Raw genomic sequence first — 24408 nt, forward strand, 5'->3', positions numbered from 1 at the left:
CCCAAGTACTCCCCCCACCTTAGTATGCCATAAATAAATAAATTATTTTAAATTGAGATATGCTTTATATATAATGAAGTGCTCGAATCTTTTTTTTTTAATGTTTATTTATTTTTGAGAGAGAGAGACACACACACACAGCACAAGTGGAGGAGGGGCTGAGAGAGAGGGAGACACAGAATCTGAAGCAGGCTCCAGGCTCTGAGCTGTAAGCACAGAGCTAGATGCGGGGCTCAAACCCACAAACTGCAAGATCATGACCTGAGCCGAAGTCAGATGCTCAACTGATCGAGCCATCCAGGTGCCCCTGAAAAGCTCAAATATTAAGTGTACCATTCAACTGGATTTTGGAATTCATATCAGGACAGAACACTTCCATCACTCCAGAAAGCTCCTTCATGCACCTTCCAGTCAGCAGTCCATCCCCCAGCAACATACAGTACATGGTTTTTTGAGTGTGTCAGGCTTCTTTCACTGAGCATGATGTATTCTGAGATTCTTCCATGTTGTTGTGTGTATCTATAACTCATTTCCTTTTATTCCTTAGTAGTGTACCAAGGACTTCTCATATTTCAAAGGGCTCATTCTGTGGATTTTATCAATTGCTACTTGCTGTAACTCTGGCAATGGCTTTGCATGTGGTTCAACTAGTCCTTTTAGACTTTCTTTCATTTGATGAAATTTTGTGTCTTTCTCTGTAAGACTTGCCACTTTGCTTTGCAATTAATTTCCGTATATTTGCAGTGTGTTTTCAAGTGTATATCAACAATGCATGAGAAACTGGCCCAAAAAATTTGACCAAAAAAAATAAAAAAAAAAAGAGTATGTAGTAGACATCAGACATTACCAGTAAAAAAGGACGCTTACAGTAGAGACTAATTTTATTTTATTTTTTATTATTTTATTTTGTAAAGTTTATTTATTTATTTTGAGAGAGAGAGATTATGTGCTCAGGGGTGGGGCAGAGAGAGAGAGAGAGAGAGAGAAAATCCCAAGCAGGCTCTGAGTTGTCAGCACAGAGCCAGATGCAGGGCTTGAATCCACCGACTATGAGATTATGACCTGAGCTGAAACCAAGAGTTGGATGACATTCAACTGACCGAGCCACCCAGGTGCCCCAGTAGAGACTAATTTTATAAGTGGTCACATTATTATTGTTTTGATCACTTTTCGTATTTTGATCACTTTTGCTTCACAAGGAAAAGTTGTAAATATAGGGACCAGGACAATGAACACTCTTATGTCAAGGACCCTTATTCCCTGTGAGCATGTGTGCACGGACACAATACAAATGAGTCCATACCTGGGAACTGAGGAATCACTTGTATGTACACTTTCACTAGCTTGTTGTTACTGTTCATTTGAGACTATAAAATTGAACAAATCAGGCATAGATGTCTATTTGATTCAATTATGTGAAATTGCTGATCTTTAAGCATTTCTGATGTACAAAGCTAGCAATTTCATGGGGTTCAACTTCAGTTTTTATACTGCAAATTGCTACCCATTAATGGGTAATGAAATCAATTTAATAGACTAGGATCAGCATTTTAAAAAAATGAAATAAATTAGAGTAGAAGATATCAGAGGGCATCTCATGTTGTAAGAATAGTTAAGGCTTATTGAAGATTTATTCTGTGCCAGGCACTATTCTAAGTGCTTTGTAAGCCTAAACTATTTATTATCATGATCATTATCAACATCATGATTATTAGCTGTATGCTAGCCTAGTGGACCAGGAAAGACTGATGATACCATGTTAAAACTCCACCTAGAAAATTCAAGACACCTGCAGGTCAAATTTTCTCACCATAGTACAACCACAAGACTAGTCCCAAATACTGCCCAGGGAAATTTCCAAAGCTGTGCTCTCATCGTGATTCCAGGAAAACTAAGGACACAGTGTCTAACACATACTCTGTATTGTCTCTCCAAAAACTCACAAAAGGGTTTACATAATGGGTGGGCTCCTGAAAAGTTGAAAGCTTTTAAAAATCCAACTCGATAAGCATGCTTGATATATCTGCTTCTACTTCTGAGATAAGCAGGCTCAACTCCTTTACAGTACAAAAACCTGGGGCGCCTGGGTGGCGCAGTCGGTTAAGCGTCCGACTTCAGCCAGGTCACGATCTCGCGGTCCGTGAGTTCGAGCCCCGCGTCAGGCTCTGGGCTGATGGCTCGGAGCCTGGAGCCTGTTTCCGATTCTGTGTCTCCCTCTCTCTGTGCCCCTCCCCCGTTCATGCTCTGTCTCTCTCTGTCCCAAAAATAAATAAAAAACGTTGAAAAAAAATTAAAAAACAAAAAAAACAAAAAAAAAACAAAAACCTCTCCAATTACATAAAAATGTGATAGTAAGTTCTTACAAAAAGTGAAGAATTCAATCCCTGGTCTTCTATCCCTACTATATCTTTCTAGAGAAGAGTAAATCTTTCCTGTCTAGTAACTGGTTAACTCTAGATGAAATGTGTGCTCTTCATCCATATTTCTTAGGAAAATGAGAATAATTCAGTTGCCAGTTTGCCTTTTCCACATTTTTCTAAAGCTGTAGGTTAAGTTTTTGGCTATGCAATTACCTGAGGGTGTGTCCTTTCTTCTTTTACTGTTTTTTGTTGTTGCTGTTGTTGTTGTTGTTGTTAAAAGACAATCCACCTCCACTCCCCAAGCCCAGCAAAACAAAGAGAAAACACCAAACAACAAATTGAACAAATTGTAACCTGAAAACTTTTTTTTTTTTTTTTTTTTGTAGTAGGCTTCAGGGGCGCCTGGATGGCTCAGTCTGTTGAGTGTCAGTTACTTGATTTAGCGCCAGACACTTGATTTCGGCTCAGGTCATGATCCTAGGGTTGTGGGATTAGGCCACGTGATGGGTTTGGTGCTGAGTGTGGAGCCTCCTTAAGAGGCTCTCTCTCTCTCTCTCTCTCTCTCTCTCTCTCTCTCTCTTTCTCTCTCTCTCTCTCCCTCGGCCCCTCTCCCCTGCTCACTATAAATATAAATAAATAAGTTAATTAATTAAATAAGCTTCACACCCAGTGCAGAGCGCAAAGCTGGGATTGAACTCAGGACCCTGAGATCACAACCCTGAGATTAAGACCTGAGCTGACATGAAGAGTTGGACATCTCTGACTGAGCCCCCCAGGCATCCCTAACCTATACAACTTTAAATGTCCTTGTCATTCTTCCCTTTATCCTGAACCCAATTTCTATTACATTAGCATATTATATTATTGGAGAAGAAGAAGTTCAGTGCCACTGTGACTACAAGGGAACCAAAGTACTTAACACAATATAGGAGCGTGAACTGCTACACCCAAAATACTGGTGTTTACAATGCAGGCCTCCTGCAGGCCTGGTGCCTAGAGCTGACAATGTAAATTATTGCCTCTATAAAGCTTCTCTGCAAAGGGATTAGTCCTGCAGAGGTCACTGGTGCTGGAGGAGCCTTTGTTGGCTAAGACAAAAATCCATCAAGTTAATTAGTGTTTTGAAAAAGACAATCCAAAACAGTAACAATCATGGTCAACAAGGAGGGCTCGATTTCTTGGGAACAAAAGCCTGGATGAGGGAGATGCCTTGCTATCTTATCATATGCACTACATTACAGTGGCCCTTGGTCAGTGGACTGGCCATTAAAGTAAATTCCTCAGTGGTTTTGGGTAGACTAAGTAATTTTTCTTTGATGCATATCAGTTAAAGCAAATATTTATTGAGCACCTACTCTGCAATGTCCTGTCCTCTGCCTAACAAATTAAATTAAAATTTCAGGGACCTATTTTCTTCATTCCCAATAAACATTTAACAGAAGCCATGTCTCAGTACTTTATTATTTATTTATTTATTTTTAATGTTTATTTTTTATTTCTGAAGGATAGAGAGACAGAGTGTGAGCAGGGGAGAGGCAGAGAGAGAGGGAGACACAGAATCCAAAGCAGGTTCCAGGCTCTGGGCTGTCAGCACGCTTAACTGACTGAGCTACCCAGGCGCCCAGGTACTGAGTGACTGAGTACCCAGGTACTCAGTACTTTAAATTAATCTCCTTCGTGCATACCTCCTTAAAAATCTGTCAAATGTGTCAAGTGATTATTCTCAAACACTTCTGTGACTCAGTATGTTTAGGCTGTTCCTGACTTTGAGACACTCAACTTTTGTACAACTCCTAAACAGCCTGTATTATACACTGAATTCAAATCTTTTTTCATTAACCAGTACGTGAGCTAGTTTAAGTTTCTGCTTGCACCACTAGCCTATCAATGGCATAATTCTTATAGGGGTCTCCTTTGCTTGTCCAGAACTGTTTTGCAATTATTCAAATACTTCTTTTGCATATTGCTTTTATTTCATAAAAATAATTGATAAGTGGGAACAAAAAAAAAGAGCGATAAGAACATAGATCTCAAAACCAACATAATGGAGAAAGATGGAAATCATTAAGAGTACTAAAAGCTAAACATTTTCAGCCTCAATCTAACATTTACTGAACTTAAGCCAGTATTTTGCATGTTTAAATGGGAAGAACAAAATTAAACAGCATGCATGAAACCAGGAAATAGCTGGAAGATTGTATCTGAATAGAAATATATAATTAAATATTTTTCTCATTTTTCCGGCCTTCTGCAAACAACCCTTCCCTTAGAACATGTAAGATGATCAACTTTCTAATATTCAACTTGCATATATATATTTTAGGCATGCTACATGTACATGGAAAGGACTGCCTACCAAGAATCCTGCCTGTAAAACTTCTGTAGAGCAAAAGGAATCATTGTAACTGATGAAAGTCTTGTTGAGGGAATAAGTACCGGGTTTGCTTCTTGTCCTTCTGAAACCCCATTGAAGTAAAATGTGCTATTTACAAAACAAAACAAAGCAAAACTTAAAAGCCAAAAGAATGGAAGGGACAGACTGAGCCCAGATGAGAGTTTTCAAGAGACTTCTAAAAGAGAAGAGAACTGACAGAGGAAACTTGTAGAGCAAGTTTGGAAAGCAGGAGCTGCTCCAAGACAAGGGCCCCTCCTGTCTTGTAAAATCATGAATGAATTGAAGAGACTTTGCAAAGTGCCTTTAATGGCAATAAGACAGGAGGCGGAGAGTGCTTCCTTGGAGAATGAAATGAGGTCAAGAGAGCAAAGGTCAGATGCTGCAGAGATGGGAAAACGGAGAATCCCTCTGACCTTGAGGAAGGAGTAAGGCTAGAAAAGCAGAGAGGGTTCCTGCACTGTGACTCTGGGTCGACTTTGTCCCTGAGTACAAGGGTCCCCACACTGGGCAAAGGGTCCTATACTGCTGGCATAGAAGCAGAAAGCCATTGGGCCTCATGGGACGACATTTTCCAGCCAGAACAGATGTCTTCAATGCTGACTGCAGTTACAAAGCAAACTCACTGTGAGACATGTCCAGAATCGATTCAATTGTATTGAAAGGAAGTAAAGAGATAGACATTTCTTCAACACATGAATCTTTGAAGAGCCACAGCCTCTACATTAAGAGGAGCAGGAGGAGTTTTAGTTGTACTTTGAATAATAGTAATTTTGAGTAACCTGTAAACCCATGAAAGAGAAGTTTTTAGCCAAAGGGGCCTTTTGACACTTAAATTTTAAAGAAGTTAGCAACTGTTATGCTTAGAACCAGCTTGCCTTCCAGGAACTTTTCCTCTCCTGTAAGCATCACCTGTCACTGTTAGATATGGTGTGCGTTCTATCTGAGTTTCCCTTCCATGAATCACATATATTCTATCAAGTTACTTGGTACAGCTCAGTTTTTGCACCCTTACTGGGATGGGGGTGGGGGGCGCACAGAAAGGATAGAGGGCAGTGGCTGGCCTTCCTGAAAGGCAGGTTGGGAGACCAAGAAGTTCATCTTGCAGACTTTGCAGTCAACACGTGAGGCCTGCATTAACTCTCGCTCCCTCTGGAACGCCTTCACCTGTGAGTGGACCCATCCCACACGCTGCCTCTTTTGTCTTGTCCCATACTGTACTTACTCAGGGGCGTCAATGTGCAGCCCGTGTCTCTGGTCTTGAAAGTTCCCAAGGGCAAGGGTGGTATCTCCTCTGATACCCAGTGTAGGACTGGCCTGCAATAAGGTGCTCAAGGAAAACACTCAAAAATTTTGATTTTATGGAAGTAATATTTGCAAGTAGCTGAATAATAGTCTCACCCCCCAGAGGTTTTATTTCTTCTGGTGGTGATCCCTGTTTCTTCACTTATGCTTATACTATTGTTCTTGATTCATGAACCTTAGGTGGTGTCTGTTGATTGGTTGCTATGTCGGATGAAGACTCAGCTCATTCATACACCGTGCACCCCTCCAACTGCCCCTATAGCCTGCCTCCCAGTGTTCAGTTTCCCCAGTGGCTGCATCTTCAATGTCAAACAATGTATTAGGACCTCCATTTATTATTCCACTTAGACAGTATCTCCTGTCTTCCTGGTTTTGACAGGAGGTTAATTATGCCCAGCCTTTCCCTCTCTACTCCCCACCCTTTCTGTTTCCCTATTTCTGCCAAGATTGATCAGATTAACATTCTCAAATTTGGTTAACATTTAAAGAAATTTTTTTTTAATGCTTATTTATTTTTGAGAGAGAGAGACAGAGCACGAGCAGGGGAGAGGCAAAGAGAGAGAGACACACACACAGAATCTGAAGTAGGCTCCAGGCTCTGAGATGTCAGCACAGAGCCTGACATGGGTCTCGAACCCATGAACTGCAAAATCACGGACCTGAGCCAAAGTCAGACACTTAACCGACTGAGCCACCCAGGTGCCCTGAAAATTTGGTTAACATTTACATTCTGTTCTGCTGCCAGACTGTCTTCAGTGATTTGCCCATTAGTTAATTCATTCATTCATTCTTCCATTAAGTATTTATTAAGTGCCAAGCACTGTGGTAGGCACTAGGAATAGAGAAGTGAATACTGTTATGGAACCTGGTCTGGATCACCTGGCAGAAGAACCAAGTGGCACTCAGAGATCTTGGAAGGCAGGAGGTTTATTTCACACTGGTTGGCTTAGTGGAGATCACCCTCCAGAGGTCTGAGTCCTGAGTGTAAGCAGAAGGAACAACTTATACTCTGTTACTTCCACATTCTGCCTTAGTAGTAATTTGGTGTGCATGGCAAGCCGGGTAGAAGGAAGAACCCAGAAGGGGAATCTTTGGTTGGGGACTGGAATTTCCCTATCAGTCCTATCTGCTATCTTATAACAGATTTTCCCCTATCATTGCTCCCTTTGATGCCCTTTTAAACAGATCTAGGCTGTATTAGAGGGCATCATCTTTATTCATTATGGGTTGGTCCTTTCCCTTAGTTCCCTGACTTTGGTTGTGACTATTCCTGACTGGTTTACAAAGTAACAGCATTCTTCTTGGAGGAAGATGCAGGTGCCCTCTTTCTCAGCAGTGAGGAGGTCAAGTACCTGTCTGTTCTGGAAGGCAACTCTTGCCAGGGAACTTATTTGGCTCTGCAGGGACACTAAGGAGTTGGCCACTTGTTAATCCCACAGAAGAGCCTGTGCCTCCTATGCCAGTCCCTGTCCCCGTGGCTATTCCTGCCCCTGGAAGGATAGGTAGCAACACTACTCATTTAGTCTGGGCCTTAGGGCTGAAGGTTTATAAATGGGACCCAGATCGGAGGCAACCAATACCAACAAAACATCCTACCCATAAGAGGAAAGTGAGTGTGAACAGGAAACCTCTCGCCGTTTTCCCAGCTTTCTGGGGCAACCTTTGCCAATCTGATGGCAAGGAGTAAGGACAGTCTATTTTATCGGACTGACGATTCCTCAAGCTTCTGCCATGCGTAGACCAGCCAGCTTCCAGGGTGTGGCTGGAGCAGGGCTGAAGATCAGACTTGGGTCAGTCTTCCAAGTCTGGGTCTCCTCAGGATTAGCTCTCTTGACTCTGGAGTGGTGGACCCATGGAGTGATACCTGTGACTTTGAGGGCAGTAGGGTTGGAATAATGGTATGAGACCCAGTTTGCTGTAGTTTGAGAGGGTCTTTTTTCCCAATCTTTGACCCAGACTGAGTACCCTGGTGAGAAAGGGTGTGCAGGGGATCCTAAAGAGATTAGGGCCATCTCTATCGTTGTAACTCATGTAGGGTGGTCCCTAAAGCTTGAAGTTGTTTTCTTATTCCCTTATCCCCTGTTTGGTGTAGGTTTCCTGGGAGGCTCCCTAAACATGGAGTGCGGGGCTCCCATTTATTAGTTTAAAAGGGGAGAAACCTTGAGTTCGTGGTGTGCAATGGACACACAGGAGGGCCAGGGGCAACAGGTCTGGCCATGGGAGGTCTGTTTTCTGACAGAACTTGGCTAAGGTTCCCTTGAGAGGGCAATTCATCCACTCTGCTTTCCCTGAGTTTTGAGGCTGGTAAGCAGTCCACCACAAACGCAGGCCCGTTATTGTTGTGGATTGTGGCCGGTAAGCCAAACCAGGGGACGATTTCTTCTTTGAACTCCTGGTGCGGGGTCGCGGTGTCGAAAAGGGAGAGAGCTATGGTCTACCTCCTTATTAGCTGCTATCTTGGCTACTTTATCTTTTAGAAAATTCTCTTGTGCCGTATAGGGTTGTCTCCCTTCTGGTATCCTTTGCAGTGTAGAACTGCAACTTTTTTTGGAAGGCAGACAGCCTCAAGGAGCTTTAGTATTTCCTCCTTGTTTTTGATGGTCTTCCTTGCTGCGGTGAGGAGGCCCCTCTCTTTGTAGATTGAGATTGTTTGCCCTCGCTGATGGTGAGGGCCCGGACTAGGGCATGTAATTTAGCCCATTGTGCTGACCATCCCACAGGTAGGGCATTGGCCTCTAGGACTTCATCTTTGGTTGTCACTGCATACCCCGCCTTTTGTGACGAAACTGCTACTATCACTGAACAAGGTGAGGTCTGGGTTCTGTAGGGCCTGGTCATGCAGATCTGGGCAAGCTTGCAAATACTTCATCAGTCACCTCAGAACAGTCATGATCTGGTTTTCCTTCCTCAGAAGGTAGGAAAGTTGTGGGGTTCAGTGTGACCCGTGGATTCTCACAGAGGAGCCCCTGGTATTGTGCTAGCTGAGAGTTGGAGAGGAAGTGGTGTCCTTGAGTGTTCATGAGAGATCTTGTCCTAGGGTGAGCTTAGAATTGTTGCTGCTAATGCCCTAAGATACGGCACCCATCCTGTCACAACTGGGTCCATCTTCTTAGACAGGTATGCTACTGGCCATTGCCAAGGGCCAATGGTCTGTGTGAGAACCCCGAGAGTGACCTGTTCCTTCCAATGCACAAAGAGATTAAAAGGCTTTTCTATATTTGGCAGGCCAAGGGCTGGTGCCTGCCCCAAGGTGGCCTTTATCTCTAGGAAGGCGGCTTCAGCCTCCTCTGTCCAAACAGGGGGTTCTCGATTCAGCCCTACCAAGAGCTTACAGAGAGGTCTTGCTATTGCTGAGAATATGGGAATCCAGATTTGGCAGAACCCTGCAGCCCCCAGGAATTTTCATAGTCCTCTCTTAGTTTGGGGCTAGAGTAGAGAGGGGTTGACATTTTTCTCTCTGGCCCTAGTGCTCTTTTTCCTTGGGTGAGAAGGAAGCCTAAGTATGGGACTTGTTGGCAGATCTGTGCCTTTTTCCATGAGACTTGATACCCTGAGTCTGACAGGAGTTGGAGTAGGGCCCCTGTGCCCTCTGTGCAATTCTTTCAGGTACTGCTGGCAAGGAGGAGTCATCCACATACTGGAGAAAGGTGCAGTGTGTGGCCTCCTTTGGAAAGCTGGCAAGGTCTCCGGCTAGTGCCTCCCCACAGAGGGTAGGTGAGATTTTAAAGCCTTGTGGGAGGCACGTGCAAGTCATTTGACACCCAGTGTCTGGTTCCATCTATTTGAAAGCAAACAAAGGTTGGCTCTGGGGGGCCAAACGGAGGCAGAAGAAGGCATCCTTTAAGTCTAGGCAGGTACACCAGCTGGCAGAGCCTGAGATCTGGCTGAGCAGGGTGTATGGGTTTTGGACCACTGGGTGTAAGACTTGAACTGGTCGGTACCCTCCTCCAGGCTTCTTGACTGGCAAGAGTGGGGTGTTCCAAGGCGATTGGCATTTCACCAGAATGCCTGCTTCTTGGATGCCTGCCTTTGCTTCTTGTGGGAGGGGGTATTGCCACTGTCTCTGTGGTGAAGCCCCTGGGATTAACTCTATAATGACAGGGACCTGGTAATGGGCAAGTCTGGAGGGGTTGTCCTCAGGCCACACAGTGGGGAAAGCAGTCCTGAATTCGGGTGAGCCACTTGATTGGGACTGGGCACAGAATAGCCTCTATTCTTTGTCTCTTGGTGTAGTGATTGCCATTATAAGGGGGCCTGATTCTTCTTGTCTTAGATCCATTCGGAGGCTTGTGCGTCCTGTTGGCTTAAAGGTTATTTGGGTTCCCAGCTTGGAGAGTATGTCCCGACAAGGAGAGAGATAGGGCACTCAGGTAGGTAGAGGTACTTGTGCCGTACCATGTGGCCCCTGAGTTCACATAAAAGTCATAGTTTGGCCCCCTAATTTTATTTTGACCATGGGCTCATGAGGGCCAAGAAGAAGTGAGTCCCCCTCAATCTGAATCTATTCCTGCTAGGCCTATGAGGTCTTTTTTGCAGGGTTTTTCTGTGTACCAGCTGGGTTTGGGACTTTCCCTGGTTGGGACATTTATTCTTTCAACATCCTTTCTCCTAGCAGTAGGTGCATTGATCCCTTGCTAAGGAGGTTCTAGGCCTCCCCTCTTTTGGTGGCTGGACCTTCCCTGTCCTTTTGTCCTGGCTCTCTTGTGCCTTGGGATCAAACGGGGTATCAATGCAGTAAGCCTCATGTAGCCTCTCATAATAATCCCTGGGGGATTCCCCTTGCTGCTGGGCCTATTCATGGGCTTCTTAGCCCCTGCTCGGATCTCCCAGAGGAGAGCCTCTTGGTATAGGTTGATGTGGACTGGTATCTGGAGAGTGCCTGAGCCTAGCTGAGCGTGCAATCTGGCCACTGGTCTGGGAGAGAGAGGATCTGCTGAGTCCAGAGGTGGTGGGAAGACTGAAGGGATGGAGTGGGGAAGATTGCAAGATTGGTTCCTCCTCCAGATCACTGACGAGAATTTGTGGAGGTCAGGACTTCTGTTGACCTTCCTTGGGCTACTTTGTCAAGGCAGCTAAAACCCTAGCCTGTCCCTGTTTGTTGTAGGTAAATCACACCCAAGGGGGATGGGTTTGGGCAATCTCTAACGAGGAGTCTGATACATACAGGATATACAGGATACATACAGGAACTGATTGGGGTGATCTGGGTCTCTGGTGACAGAGTCTAACACACCAGATGCAGCGGACCATTGGGACATCTAAGGTTCCCTCTGAGGGCCATCCTACCCCAAAAGTGGGCCATTCTAACTCACACAGGGTCCTTAACTTGCCAGGGGTTATCTTAATTCCATAGTCTCCTGAAAACCTCTTCTTTGGTCTGTCCTGACCCCATAATGTTCCTATGAGACGGAGTTGCAAAGACAGATAGAAAGGTAGGAGCACCCCCTCTAATGAGGAAACCAGTCAGATGCCCATCTGGCCGTGTCCTGAAGGAACTTAGGTGACACTTAGCTGTAGTGGTCTCAGCTTTGTGACTTACGATCAGAAACTATTCTGATGCCGCCATGGACTGTATGTGGTTCACTGCGGAATCGCAGACAGGCCCACTCTGTGGACTTTTGGGGACCTTAAAGGTGCCCGCCCATGGAGCCACAGAATCAAACTTGGCAGGCAAGCCAGACTGAGCTGCACATTCGCACTCACATACACACCAGAGGTTATTACATTTCTTCCCACAGAATTCCTACCTGTGAGATCTCTGAGGTCTGCGGGGAGTGATCAGGTCCCCCTTCCATCCCTATGCATGGGCCAGACTGAATTGGGGACCCAGCCCTTACCGATATCTGATGTCGGGTCCAGGTCCTCACCTGCCAAGTCTCCTCGAGTCCGGTGGGAATGGCAGAGGGGGGCCAGCCTGAGGCGACCAAGTGGGAGACTGCCAAAAATCAGGCAGGGTGCACCTTCTCCATTTCGATTCCTTACTGCCTCTCCGTTTTCCCAAACTGGTGGCAACAATGGGCCAGCGTGGTTGGGTTTCCCGGTGAGAGAACCAAATGTTACGGAATCTGGTCTGGATCACCTGGTGGAAGAACCAAGCGGCACTCAGAGATCTTGGAAGGCAGGAGGTTTATTTCAAACTGGCGGGCTCAGAGGAGATCACTCTCCAGAGGTCTGAGCCCCGAGCATAAGCAGAGGGAACAATTTATAGTCTGTTACTTCTGCATTCCGCATTAGTAGTAATTTGATGTGTGTGGCAAGCGGGATAGGAAGAAGAACCTGGAAGGGGAGTCTTTGGTCGGTCAGGGACTGGAAATTCCCTATCAGTCCTGTCTGCCATCTTATAACAGATTTTTCCCTATCAATACAATAAGCAGCATTCTCCATGGAGCTTTCCTTCTCATAATGGGAGAGAAGTAAGTAAAATATATATTATGTTATCTGTACAAGTCCTAAGGAAGATAAGAATGTAGGGAAGGGAAAAGGGAGTGATGAGTACACAGATGTATGCACACACAGTCATAGTGACCCAAAGGGACTGAGGGAATCCTGGGGCAGGAGTAGGAAATAACAATGGTCCTGAGGCAAGAACATGCCTAGTTAGTTGAAGAAACAGAAAGAGAGCTTAGTGAGGTTGAAGGAGAGTAACAGGAGGTGAAGTCAGAGGAGCAATAGGGAGTGTGTGTGTGTGTGCGCGTGTGCGCGTGTGTTAGTGTATATGTGCACTGCTCACATGCAGCTTGAGTACAGCTATACAGCCATTGTGAGGGCTTTGGCTGTGATTCTCAGTGACATGATGTAACTGCTTTACCAGGGTCTCAGGCTGCTGTGCTGAGGAGAGACTGTAGAAGACCAGGGTGGAGGCAGTGAGACCAGTTCTCCAGTTCTCTGACATCAACAGGATGTCCAACAGCTCAGTTTAATTCTGACACTAACTACCCGGAGTTAGCCCAGAGACCACACATTAAGGGCTCAGTCCTGCAACACTGCCCCACTTCAGTCCCAGGCCACAATAGAGTATCCAGGCTACCATGACCTCCTCACCTCAGGTTCTAATTGCTTAGAACAACTCACACTTTACTTACTATTACCAGTTTGCTGTGAAGGATACAACTCAGAAAAACCAAAAGGAAGAGCTGCATGGGACAAGGTATGGTATAGAGAAGGGCACAGAGTTTCCATGCCCTCTGGGACTGGTCCCCTTCCAACTCCTTGATATGTTCACCAACTCAGAAGCTCCCCCAAACTCATCTTTTAGAGGTTTTGGGAACTCTTTGGACAAAGACTAAATGAATGTATTTTTTTATTATACCACGCTTTGGTTTCAGTGTCATAATCCTTTGGGTTACTACAAAGGAGAATATTCGCAAATCCATGCTACCTTTTAGTTTGCTTCAGATTATTTTTTGAATAGATAATATATTTATATGATCCAAACCCCAAAACGATATAACAGTTATATGGTAAAAAATCTTGCACTCACATCTATCTCATCTGCTTCATGTATAGACCAGGCATTCATTCATTCATTCATTCACTTATTTTTTTTTTTTTAATTTTTTTTTCAACGTTTTTTATTTATTTTTGGGACAGAGAGAGACAAAGCATGAACGGGGGAGGGGCACAGAGAGAGGGAGACACAGAATCGGAAACAGGCTCCAGGCTCCGAGCCATCAGCCCAGAGCCCGACGCGGGGCTCCAACTCACGGACCGCGAGATCGTGACCTGGCTGAAGTCGGACGCTTAACCGACTGCGCCACCCAGGCGCCCCTCATTCACTTATTTTAATTTAGTTTAGTTTCTGCTTTTTTTCCTGGGAGTTTCTGAATTGCCTTTCTTTTTTTAAAAAAAAAGTTTTTAATGTTTATTTAGTTTTGAGAGAGAGAGTGAGACAGAGCATGAGTGGGGGAGGGGCAGAGAAAGAGGGAGACATAGAATCCAAAGCAAACTCCAGGCTCTGAGCTGCCAGCACAGAACCCAATGTGGGGCTCGAACTCATGAACCGCTAGATCATGACCTGACAGAAGTTGGGCTGAGCCGACTAAGCCACCCAGGCACTCCTGAATTGCCTTTCTTTTTGAGGAAAGAAGGAATATGTGCCTTCTTTACTACATATTAAACATTTTTTAGCTTCTTATTCCTTTTATTTATTGTTTATTAAAATAGCTAATTTTAATAGCTATTAAATAGCTATTAAATAGCTAATTCCACTTATATTAGGTATCTACAATAGTCAAATTTATAGAAATGGAGAGTAGAATGATAGTTGCCAGGGACTGGGTGGTTGGGGAAAAGATTTCCTGTTTAATGGATATAGAGTTTCTGTTTTGCAAGATGAAAAAATTCTGAAGATTGGTTGTACAACAATGTGAATATACTTAAGACTACTGAACTGTAAATTTAAAAATGGTTATTTTATTTGTAATTTCCGAAAATTAAAAAATGCTTTTTTAAAAAAGGTTAAAAAACAAAAGTTTTACTAATATCTATGAAAGTTAGGACTCTAGGTTTAAATAATAATAGTAATAATATAATATTACTATTATGATAATAATTAAAAGTTATAATAAAGTTGCAGCTATTAATTATTGAGCATTTACTTAGTTACAGGATCTCTTTCAATTCTTAACACAACTCCCTGAGGTAGGCATCACCACCCCCATTTTAAGATGACAGTATTGACAAATGTGCCAAGGCCATCATAAGGTCTCCCACACTTTGAGATTGCTAGATGGTTTGGGTGGCAATAAGAAGCAGAAGAAAGAGGGCCGCATTAGCAGCTAGGACCTTGGGCGCTTTGCTCAACCTCAGTGAGCTCCTCTGGATCAGAGATTTCCCCACTGTGCCCTGAGGAACTCCAGCAGTTTCACAGAGACCCCCATTCTCACCCAGAAAGTGTGGGGATAGAGAGGTCAGGCGAACAGAGCTAAAATCCTGCTGAACAAAGCGGTTTGCATTTTTCTGTTTTCCATTTTGGACTTTCACCCTGAAGAATGGGCTCTGCTGCTAAAAAGAAATTTGAAAAACACTGGATTCGATTATCTCTGAGCTCACATTTTATAGCTCAAATGAGTCTTCCTAAACACTGCATCTCTGGAACTTGTGGGTGGGCAGTGTGACATAATTTGCAGGGCTCAGAGCAAAAGGAAAATGCAGGGCCCCTTGTTCATCAAGCAGTTAAAAAAAAAAAGTGCCATTAAAGGCACCAAAACATGAAACTTCTTCCTTTCTTCTGTGGTCTTTTCTCTCAATTTGTCATGGTGTTTTTATTTGCTATTTTATGGCATTTTAAAAAAAATTTTTTTTAACATTTATTTTTGAGAGAGAGACAGAGCATGAGCAGGGAAGGGGCAGAGGGAGGGAGGCACAGAATCCAAAGCAGGCTCCAGGCTCCAAGTGTCAGCACAGAGCCCCACAGGGGGCTTGAACCCACAAACCGTGAGATCATGACCTGGGCTGAAGTTGGACGCTTAACTGACTGAGCCACCCAGGCACCCTGCTATTTTATGTCATTCTAAGTAAAGAGAAATTAAAATTTTAAATTATTGACATAAAATTTACCATTTGTATTTATATTGGGAAATACTAGTTTCAAATGCAAATATGAGTATTCGACTCATATGCAGAATCGCTAAAATTATATAATTTGTATTTCATAGCTCATGCATGCATATGTGTTTTGTTCTTACCAGAACAGTAGAAACACTACACAAAACTAACTCAGCTGTTTTTATTTGACATCTTGAGAGGCACACATTCTACCACCACTTACTCCCTTCTGATAAATAAGAAAGGACTCAGAAGAAGGGGAGCTGTGGGTTGCCCAATCTTTTCCTTCCTCCTTCTATGTCATCATTTTCAGCAGCAGTGGTTAGCTAATACAAGATAACAGGAGTAAGAAAGGATGGGATTGGGTTCCTTGGTGATTGGTGTTTCATAGGCTACCACTGCCTTCTTTTTGAGTGCAGAGGAAGCTCTGATAGCCTCTTGGGGCTGTCAGCACCCCTGTTTATTCAGTTGCTTTGATTTTACTTGCTTTGAGTCTCAGTGAACACGTTGTGGGCCCACTGGAATCCTGTGCTCATAAGGATGTGAGTACTATATTGCAAAGGAGGTGGTAAGGAACAGCAGTGGACATACATAATGTGTCTATGTTCTCTGTTCACATATGTGCTCCACTGTCCCATTGGACTGCATTTAAGAATACAGGTTCAGAGATGCCTGGGTGGCTCAGTCGGTTAAGGTTCCGATTGATTGATGGCTCAGGTCATGATCTCATGGTTCATGGGTTTGAGAGCCCAGCATTAGGCTCTGCGCTGACAGCATGGAGCCTGCTTGGGATTCTCTCTCTCTCCCTCTCTCTCTCTGCCCCTCCCCCACTCGTGCATACACACTCTCTCTCAAAATAAATGAATAAACTTAAAAATATATATAAAGAATGTCCATGTGACTTTGGTTAATAAGATGTGCATAAAGTAACATATGTCTCTTCTGGCCAGAAGCACTTACGAGCTGGTGTGTGATTAATTATTTATCTCCCTTTCCACCACCATGACTAACAATACCCACATGGTGGAGTCTCCACCAGCCTGGGTCTCTAAGTGAGAACAGTGTGAAGCAGAGCCCACCCTCCCACTACCTTCCTGCTGACCCAGAGTGGACCTGTTGCAAAAGAAAAACATAAACCTTTGTTATAAAGATTTGGGAGTTGTTTGCTATTAGTCTGGGCTATTGCCTTAAAATTATCTTTGGAATAGTTATAAAATGTATATTAAAAGCCAAACACTATAGCTTTTTTTAAAGTTTATTTATTTATTTTGAGAGAAAGAGAGAGGGTGAACAGAGGAGAGTTAGAGAAAAAGGGAGAGAGAGAATCCCAAGTACTTTCAGTGCTGTGAGCACAGAGCCCGGTGCAGGGCTCGATCCCACGGACCATGAGATCATGACCTGAGCCGAAATCAAGAGTAGGAAACTTAACCGACTGAGCCAGCCAAGCTCCCACTCTATAGCTTTTTAAAAAGGTGACTCAGTTTTTTTTCTTGAAATAGAAATTACCTTTGGTAAGTTTTGTATTTGTTGAATATTTAATCATCATTAATTTTTATATGTGTGCTGTTTGAAGGGCAAAACACAAGAGTAAAATTCTAAAGGTTGAACCTAATTTTCCTTTGTATCTAAGGATCTCCACTGATATCCCAGAGTCACTGTAATATCCTAGAGTCCATATTTCATGCTGTTGGGCAAAACGTTTCCTTTTAGCAAACTTGGGTGAATAGAGAAGATAATAACTCCGAGGAATCTTTTCCCTGGCTTCACTTCCAGTACTGGAGTGATCAGGAGAAGTATTTCCCCCAAAATAGATACAAGGAAAAACAAAAGGCCTGGATGACTGGGGCCTGAATAACTCTATACAACTGAAGTTCTCCCAAAGATATCACATATATGGTGCTTTTACTACTGATATTAAACTCCTCTTCTTTCTCTGATATCCGAAAGGATATACACTCCATCATTGAGGAGAGCTATTTATAAGAACATGGAAAACTTGTTTTAAAAGCAACTATCAAAACTGGCAGGGAAAGAGATTTGATGGATTCTTTTGTATTCAGAATTAATGCTCCAAGGAGAGAAAATGCCAATGAATGCAAAGGTCTGAGTAGCAAATTAACAATTCTCATGGTTGGTCTTGATATTAGATGTCAGATAAATTTCAATGAACTGAGTCTCCAGTTTCTTTCATAGAGAAACATAAAAGTCTGCTCTCTATAGACTTTAACAGATGGAAAAGAAATATACTGAATTATGTAAAATGCTAACTCTGAGATCCAGTTATTTGAAGGCTCATAAAAGTCCAAGTATACTCCATATGTTTGGAAATACCTGGTCACTGACATTCGTAGACTTAATGTTTTCTGACTTCACTATCTTTGGATGGCCCTGAAGTTTCGATACAAGCAGAACCGTGTAATTTTGTGAGAGCACAAATGTGAATAAATTGCCACAAGTCTGGGATATCCAAGTCACTAACACCAATCCAGGAGGTGTGCCTAGCCTGCTGCCCACCAGCCCCAGCTCAGTGCAGTCTTGCTGTTCTCCATCATCAGCTGAATATGCAGTAAATCTCAAGAAGTATAAGAGGTATCGTGTGTGCACGCACATGTGTGTGTGTGTGTGTGTGTGTGTGTGTGTGTGTGTGTGTGTAGCCCTGCAAAGAAAAAGAAAGCTAGTCTCTTGTTCTAATGTTGTTGGAGAAAAGGTAAAACTCTCAGAAAGTAATTATTCTTAGGCAGAAAATACTTTGGGGATAATTACAAGCCATTGTTAAAATCTCTTTCATTTGAGGTTGATGATGTGATAAGTCACCCATATTCTATCTAAAGACACACAGACTCTGGGGAGGGGGGTGCGGGGAGAGGTTAGTTTACAACACTATTTAGCATCTTCCTGGCCAAGGCACAACTACTTTTCAAGTGAGAAATAAAACAAAAATTCAGTGAGGAAATGCACTGGAAATAATTACCTTTTACAGAAATGGGATTCAGGAGGTCTATAGAGGCATGTCCATGAAGCAATAGGCAATGTAGCTTCTACTACTGCAAAGAAAGCACCAAAAGTAAAAGTTGATTCAACAGTCTGCATAATGTGACACTAATAGGGGAGGTGGCCTCAGCTGACCCTCCTCTCAAGCTGAAGAAATTCATGCCCTAGCATAAATTCCCTATTCAACTTCAGGGAATCACCCTACATTCAAAGGCAATTACTTTGTTTCAGAAATACATTAAATGTTCATGCCAGGAAATGGATAGAGTTGCAAAGGAGACAAAAGGCAGTTGTCAATCATATTCTTTAAATTTATTTTTAAGTATTTATTTATTTCTTGGGAGACAGAGAGACAGAGTGCAAGCAGGGGAGGGGCAGAGAGAGAGGGAGACAAGAATCTGAAGCAGGCTCCAGGCTCTGAGCTGTCAGCACAGAGCCTGATGCGGGGCTTGAACCCACAAAGTGCGGCATCATGACCTGAGCCAAAGTTAGACACTCAACCGACTGAGCCACGCAGGCACCCCGATCATATTCTTTAAGGAAGCATTTATAGCATCAAGAATACCTTCTGAGGTGGGTCCTTGGCTTTCTGCATTCATATTGTATCTTCCTCTACGATCTCCTTCTCACACTTCTTCCAGCTCTGAGGCTGGATAATCACTCAGAAGGGCAGGGGAACCCTGCCGATCTCCTGTGACTTGTCATTCTCCACTGTTCACACTTTTGAACAAGCACAATTGCATGGTCTCATCAGCATAGACTGGATTTTGCAGTTTCAGACCACTTTACAGATAATGTTAAATCAATCATTGTACAAGGTAGAATAGGTTTATTTTAATTTATCTTAATAGTTCTATAAAAGACTCTGTTCCTGTATTTAGACAATATTTTAAAGTTTGAGGGAATTTAAAACTTCAGTGATAATATAGTGCAGTTCATGGGGAAAATTGTATCTTGTGTTGGTATTTATAAACTTACTTATTCACAACAAATGCATGAGTTTAGGTGTCCAGACAGATACCAAGGACCTATGTTTTTTCGGATTAAACAGTTAACCATTTACATATATTTTTCTCTGCTTCATTCTGTATATTTTAAAAACCATTCTGTTTAAATAATGTCTCATTTTCAAGTAACAAAAAAATTTACAAAGTTGCAAGGAGAGAAAGAGTCAATGTAAATCAACTGTAACTCAGCTCTGGTGCTATGTGCCCCTAAGCCTAACAGAGCATGAAGGACTTGGAAATTAAGTCACTGTTTGAGAGTTAATCTTGTAAAGAAAACACTTATTAGATTGGAGTTCTAAAGAAGTTGGCTAAAAAGACAGACTGTCTCCCAAGTCAAAAGTCGGAAATACCTGGAAATCTAATAAAGATTTGCCCACTGCAGCTTTATCACTAATGTTACTACACCTGCAGAAATTACGTCCATTTCTTGAAGTATGGCAGACTAGGTAACCTGGTCAACCCTTCAGGTAAAAACAAATTAAAAAAAATAAAATAAAATTTACAACCATCTTTTTTAATGCATTAGTGATCTAGCAAGAAAGTGAGGAATACTCAGGCCAAAAACTGAGTGAAAAGGGATAAAATAACCCAGAGATATAAGCTGAGTAATAAAATTGATTTTTTTCATTGAGGGCATTTGCTGAACTAGGTAAACACAAACTTTGGTTTTTATGGCTTCATAGGTACTGAAGACAAGAGACAAAGTTCAGGGACCCCAAGAGCTGGGAGGGGACATCTATAATGAAATTAGGACCTTAAAAGCCTCACCCTTATTCTAGTGTAAGACGAGCAAGCAATAAATCTATTCACCCCAGAGAAACCACAGAAGACTGCAAGGAGAATTTTCTGCCTCAAATCTTACTAAGTAAAAGGGGTAAACAAAATCTCACTTGAGAATTTATAATCAAATGAATTTGCTTTATCTACATGATCAGGCTGAGGATTTAGCTTAAAGTGTTCTTGGGCAGAATGTGCCCTCAGGCACCTGGCAGAAGGAAACCTACCTTCATTCCAGACCTCAAAAATTCCCAGAGATAAACTTCTATAGAATGTGGTATATAATAAAAAACTATGATATACAAAAGAAAACAAGACACTATGATGAAAGCCGGCAGAAATCAGAGTTAATGCCATCAGCTCATCAAAGACTTCAGGTACAGGAATTATCAGAAACAGAATATGAAATAAAAGAAAATTATGGAGGAAATAAAGAACAATAACATGAGTGAATCTCTGGAATCTAATCCTGAAATCATTATTGCACTATTGCACTATATGCTAACTAACTTGGATGTAAATTAAAACAACAACAACAACAACAACAACAACAACAACAACAACAACACTAACATGAGGAATGACCAAGCATATTAGAGAATGAACCAAATAAACCTTATAGAAAGGAAACTTGGTAATTGAAATTATAAATCAAATGGGTTTAACAGAAGATTAGATATAAAGAGAATTAGTGAAGGGGCGCCTGGGTGGCTCAGGTCATGATCTCACAGTCTGTGTGTTTAAGCCCCGTGTTGGGCTCTGTGCTGTCAGTTTGGAGTCTGGAGCCTGCTTTGGATTCTGTGTCTCCCTCTCTCTCTGCCCCTCCCCCACTCATGCTCTGTCTGTCTCTATCAAAAAATGAATAAATGTTTTTAAAAAATTAAAAAAAAAGAATTAGTGAAGCAGAATGTAGATCACAAAAATCTGCCATAATTTTACAGAAAGAAACAGATATAGAGAATACAAAAGAGAAAGACACAAAGTGAGAAGGTTTAAAATGTACCTGAATAGAGTTCTACAGTGTAATAGTTGGTGTTACTGTGTCAACTTGCCTAGGGCATGGTACCCAGATATTTGGCCAAACATTATTCTAGATATTTCAGTGAGGGCATTTTTTAGGCAAGGTAAACATTTTTTTTTTATTTTTTTTAACGTTTTATTTATTTTTGAGACGGAGAGAGACAGAGCATGAATGGGGGAGGGTCACAGAGAGAAGGAGACACAGAATCTGAAACAGGCTCCAGGCTCTGAGCTGTCAGCACAGAGCCCGACGCGGGGCTCGAACCCACGGACCGTGAGATCATGACCTGAGCCGAAGTCGGATGCTTAACCGACTGAGCCACCCAGGTGCCCCGGCAAGATAAACATTTTAATCATTAGACTTTGAGTAAAGCAGATGACCCTCCATTATGTGGATGGGCCTCATGAAATCAGTTGAAGGCCCTGAGAGAAGACTGATCTCTTCAAGCAGAAAGGAATTCTACCAGCAGACTGTCTTTGGACACAGACTGCCACTCTTCTGTAAGTCTCCAGCCTGCCAGCCTACTCTGGATTTTAGATTCACCAAGCCTCCACAATCATATGAGCAAATTACATAAAATCTCTCTCTCTCTCTCTCTCTCTCTCTCTCTCTCTCTCTCTCTCTCCAGACACAGATGCACACACAGAGACGCACACATGCAGTGTTCGTTCTGTTTTTCTGGAAAACCCTGACTAATATGTGCAAGGAAAGAGAGTGCAGCAATATTGAAGACATAATGCCTGAGAATTTCCCGTAACTGATGAAAGACACCAATGTACAGATTTAAGAATATTCATGAATCCCTATGCATGATAAATACAAAGAAATCTGTAACTATACATGGCATAGTAAAGCTGGAGAACACCAGAAGCAAGGATAAAATCATAAAAGCATCCACAGAAGACAGAATACTTTCAAATGAATGACAGTGAGACTGACAGCACAGTGCTGGACAGCAACATTGGAAGTCAGAAGATCATGGGAGGATATCTTCATCTACCGAAAGGAAATAACTGCACCCTGGGATTCTATGCCAGAAAAGATTCCTTTTAAGAGTGATGAAGAAAGGAATAGAGATATGTTCAGACAAACAAAAGTGAAAGAAAGAAGTGAAAAATGAAACCATCAAAAAGTGAAATCATCCTAAGGGCCTTAGTAAAGGCTAAAGGATATATTTCAGAGAGAAGGAAAGCAATCCTTTCTTCCATGTAGGGAGAGAACCCATACAGACAGGGATGCCTGAAGTAGGTGTGAGATGCAAGAAGAATGAAAAGCAACGGAAGTAATAAACATGCAGGTAGACATAAATAAACATTAACTGGGGCACCTGGGAGGCTCAGCTGGTTAAGCGACCAGCTTCAGCTCAGGTCATGATCTCACGGTTGGTGAGTTCAAGCCCCATGTCAGGATCTGTGCTGACAACTGGGAGCCCGGAGCCTGCTTCAGATTCTGTGTCTCCCTCTCTCTCTGCCCCTCCCCTGCTTTCACTGTCCCTCTCTCTCTCTCAAAAACAAAATAAAAACATAAAAAGTTAAAAAAACAAACATTAACTGCAAAAAATAGCACTAATGACATGTTATAGGATTAAAAACAGGAAGAGTACAAATAACAACAAGATATCTTCCCTCTCCTAGGTTGATGAAGACATACTTCCCATATCATCTTCTAAAATCGTTATTGTTTTTGCTTTCATATTTACATATTTCACCCACCTGGAATTCATTTTCATGTAAGATGTGAACAGGATGTCTCTATTAGTCAGCTTTGCTGAAGTAACAAACAACCCTCAAAATTTTAGTGGCTTGCACCAACATATATTGCTCTTATTAATGTCAGCAACTGCAGATTTGCTACTTCAGCTCTACCCTACGGTGTTTTTTCCTTGCAGGTCCCATGTGTCTTCTCATTCTGGAAACCAGGCAGAAAAGACAGCCCTTTATGAAATATGCCATTCTTGGGGCAGAAGGAAAGAGCTAGACCCTGTTAACTTAAATAACCTCCATGGATGTGGCATACGCAAGTGCTCAAGCCAGACAGTGAGTTGGGAACATATGCTCCTTGTACAGGGAGGCATTACAAATCATATGGCAATGGGTAGAAGTATATGATCCTCTAACAGGAAAGAATACAAATCTAATTTACAAAGTTCCTCATTTAGTTTTTTCCCTATGTGATGCCCAGTTGTCCTGCTATGATGTACTGAAAAGTCTATTCTTTCCTCAGGGATTGCTTTGCCAGCTTTGTTCAAAGACCAAGCTTCCCACATAGCTGTGCTCTTATTTTTTTCAATTTCTTTCTTCTTGTTCCCAAACCAGATCATCTTATTACTATAGTCTTTAGCAAGTCTTCATAACTGATTAACCAAATCTACTCACTTTGTTCAGGTATATTTTGGCTCTTCTTGGATCTTTGCCCTTCCATAGACCTTTGTTGATTTCTGTAAACACCTGTTGGGATCTTGAATGGGTTTACATTTACATCTATTGATCAATTTAGAAAGAATTGGCATCTTTACAATATTGAATCTACTAATTCATTAACATGGCTATTTCGATCTTCTTTAATTTTTTCAGTGACATTTTATAGTTTCCTGAGTAGAGGTCATTATATTTTGTCTTAGATTTATTCCTAAGTGTTTTATGCTTTAGATGATTTTTTTAAATTATATATTTCCTTTCATTTTGTTTTCAGTAGTGTTTTATGCCTTTAACTTTTTTGTTAATTTCTTTTTAATGTTTATTTATTTTTGAGAGAAAGAGAGAGAGAATAAAAGAGAGAGAGAGAGCATGAGCATGGGAGGGGCAGAGAGAGAAGGAGACAGAGAATCTGAAGCAGGCCCCCCTGCTGTCAGCACAAAACCCCGTGTGGGTCTCCAACCTGTGAACTGTGAGATCACGTCCTGAGCCGAAGTCAGGTGCTCAACCGACTGAGCCACCCAGGTGCACCACCTTTATTAACTTTTAATTTATATGTGAGATCCTCTGGGGTTTATTTTGTTGCAAAAATAAA

At 42.4% G+C, this 24408-nt stretch overlaps 1 protein-coding gene across 2 annotated transcripts in view; it reads left to right on the forward strand.

Moving 5' to 3' along the window:
• LOC131485122 (uncharacterized) overlaps positions 1 to 24408 on the forward strand; it is a 240932-nt gene that overhangs the window by 116501 nt on the left and 100023 nt on the right. The window contains exon 4 of one of the 2 annotated variants that reach the window (XM_058684175.1): positions 23288 to 23429. The exons of the other annotated variant lie outside the window; for it this stretch is intronic. The gene's annotated coding sequence lies outside the window, so the exon portion shown is untranslated. Of the gene's footprint in view, positions 1 to 23287; positions 23430 to 24408 lie in introns of those variants that run through there. 2 annotated transcript variants of the gene reach the window in all.

Source organism: Neofelis nebulosa, chromosome 9 (genome assembly GCF_028018385.1).
Source record: "Neofelis nebulosa isolate mNeoNeb1 chromosome 9, mNeoNeb1.pri, whole genome shotgun sequence".
NCBI lineage: Eukaryota > Metazoa > Chordata > Mammalia > Carnivora > Felidae > Neofelis > Neofelis nebulosa.